This window comes from Sinocyclocheilus rhinocerous, unplaced genomic scaffold, assembly GCF_001515625.1.
Source record: "Sinocyclocheilus rhinocerous isolate Xijiao unplaced genomic scaffold, SAMN03320098_v1.1 scaffold937, whole genome shotgun sequence".
Lineage (NCBI taxonomy): Eukaryota > Metazoa > Chordata > Actinopteri > Cypriniformes > Cyprinidae > Sinocyclocheilus > Sinocyclocheilus rhinocerous.
The window spans coordinates 109,746-112,585 of NW_015661998.1; the positions used below are offsets into that span (position 1 = coordinate 109,746).

The window sequence follows — 2,840 nt, forward strand, 5'->3', positions numbered from 1 at the left end:
ATAGCAGTGATATGAAAAGCCATGTTTCTGAATGACAGAACCTAGTGATGCCATGGAGACACAGAAGAGAAGTGGTCCAAGAACTAAGCCCTGAGGCACCCTAGTAGCTAGATGTTGTGACTTGGACACCTCACCCCTCCAAGATACCTTGAAGGACCTATCTGAGAGGTAAGACTCAAACCATCGGAGTGCGGTTCCTGAGAAACCCTTTGACAGGAGGATCTGGTGGTTGACAGGAGGATCTGGTGGTTAACCCTCTGGGGTCTGAGGGGGTTTTGGGGCTCTGGAGAAGTAAAAACATATTTTTAAAAACATATTAATGTCTAAAGTCTGATTACACTGTATTCAGCACAAACTGTGCTAGAATAATATGTGAGCAGCATGAATGTACATGTTTGTGTTTTTGAGAAAACATTTATGCGTGGTTAGTGAAAAACTAAAATGTTTAAGTCACTGAAATAAAGCCATGAAACACAAACTGAAGATTTGTCCACAAGACTTTTGAGAACTGGATGTGGCAGACTAGAGTTTTTGCTACTAAATGATGTGAAAACCATCCTGTTCACAGAAAACAATATATTGATTTAACTTTTGTAACACATAGTTTGTGTTAAAAAGGCCATATGCGAGGGAGTGACAATGTCCATGAATATTAGAGTGATTCACACCTGAGAGACAAAGGGCCCTCCCCTAATGGCCCATCAGTGTGACTGTGAGGCAGGTAAGAAAGAATGTGAGGAGAGTAAAATAATGGAGGTTTTGATTATCTGTATTTTATTTACAACACAGTATAATCAAAATATACACAATCAAGGCCAAATTATTGAGCACACTGATCTAAATTTTAAGACTTGAACAGTAACACACCTTTGAGCAATTCCTGAAACAGATCCTCTTCAAATGTTGAAAAAAGTAAACCATACCTGATATTTATATAAATGTATTTGCTGCTTTTTTCCATGGATTCAAGAAAAAAAAGAAAAATAATGTCCCCATCATCAGTACTCATGGAGGTTATTTTATGTAACCCATATATTTATGTAACATCAGCCCAATGTAGTTGAACACCTGATGTTGGTACACCACTCTCAGAGAAAAACAGTTTGAAATGAAGTCTTCAAGGTATCTGGTCACCAAAAAAAAAAAAAAACATCTGTTAGCATGTAGATTTCAGGAGCAAATATATTATTACATTAGCAATCACTAATATCATTACTCCTAAATAAATACAAATGAGTTTGTAGTCATAAACACAAGCATGCTTTGTATGTATTATACAATACAAAAAAAATTATATCTGAGAAACGAAATAATTATTGTCAAACACGTTATAAACATCTAGGTTTGAACAGATATTCATGAACAGAGTATTTGTCATGCCACTGGACTGTATGTGTGTGTTTCTCTCCCCATGTGCTCTCCGTGACCTAGTTTTCCCTCTTGTTAATCATGTCATTTAGTTCATGTGCGTCTTGTTAATTATCATCCCCATGCTTTTAAGTCCCAGCCTGTGCTGTCTGTCTTTGTCGGGTCTCAATACGTCATGTTCGTGTGTCACCAGCCATTCCTTGTGTGGATTTCCTCTGTGTTCTGGATTATATTAAAGCCTGTTCCTTGAACCACGTCTCCGCGTTGTTCCCTCCGACATAGTTCCTGACAGAAGGAACTGAGGAACTGAACTCAGGTAACTGAGCCTGCGTCGGTGGACTATGCAAGGGAATTTGAGGGCTTGGAGGGAAGCCCCGCCCACTGCACCACCACTGAGGGTGAGCGTCCCCTGGACTCTGGGGACCTTATAGACTGGTAGGCAGATATTTATGCAAACATGCCCATTCTCCGCCCACCTTCCTCGGACTTACCAGTCTGCCCTGAACTGTCTGTCAGCTCCGTCGTTCCCCTGTCTCCCGGTGCTGGGAGTCGCGATTTGGTGTGTGTGGGCAGCGCACACCAGCCCTGAGAGCCCAAAGAGGGCTCCTGCGGACTTACCAGTCTGCCCTGAACTGTCTGCCAGCTCTGTCGTTCCCCTGTCTCCCGGTGATGGGAGTCGCGATTTGGTGTGTGTGGGCAGCGCACACCAGCCCTGAGAGCCCAAAGAGGGCTCCTGCTTCCACGTCCAGCCCAGAGAGGGCTCCCGTTCATGAGTTTATCCCAGAGAGGGCTTCTGTTTCCAAGTCCAGCCTAGAGAGGGCTCCTGTTTCCACGTCCAGCCCAGAGAGGGCTCCTGTTTCCACGTCCAGCCCAGAGAGGGCTCCCGTTCATGAGTTTAGCCAAGAGAGGGCTTCTGTTTCCCCATCCAAACCTGAGAGCCCGGAGGCTCACAAATGTCTGCCCACCCACCCGCTCCTGCCTCCTCCCCCGCTGTGGTCTGGCAGCCCCTCTGCTCACCCTCATCCCACCATCTGTGCAGTGGGATCACCGCAGGTCTGCCAGTCTTCATCGGTGTCAAGGCTGGAGTATCCCATGTCTCCGCCTCCAGCTTCTGAGTCCCAGACTCCACCTCGGCACGTCGACCCAGCGGCTACACCATGGTTCTTAGCTCCCTCGTCTCCGCCGTGGCCCGTCAGTCCACCAGCTCCGCCGGGCTCCCTCGTCCCTCCAGCTCCACTTTGGTCAGTCGACGACCATCCGCCGCCTCGGGACTCCACTCCTCCAGCTGCGCCTAGTCCCTCTGGCTCTGTCAGGCTCCTCCTTCCCTTTGGCTCCTCCTCGGCCCTCTGTCGCTCCGGCTCCACCACAGCCTACCGAATCTCTGCCTCCGCCTCGGTCGCCTGAGCCATCTGCTCCGCCTTGGCCCTCCAGACCCTCCCCGTCGCCCTGGCTCATCGGCTCTCCATCTCTGC

At 47.9% G+C, this 2,840-nt stretch overlaps 1 pseudogene; it reads left to right on the forward strand.

The window, feature by feature from the left end:
- The window catches only part of LOC107727165 (NACHT, LRR and PYD domains-containing protein 14-like), a 16,324-nt pseudogene that overhangs the window by 2,340 nt on the left and 11,144 nt on the right, over positions 1-2,840 (forward strand).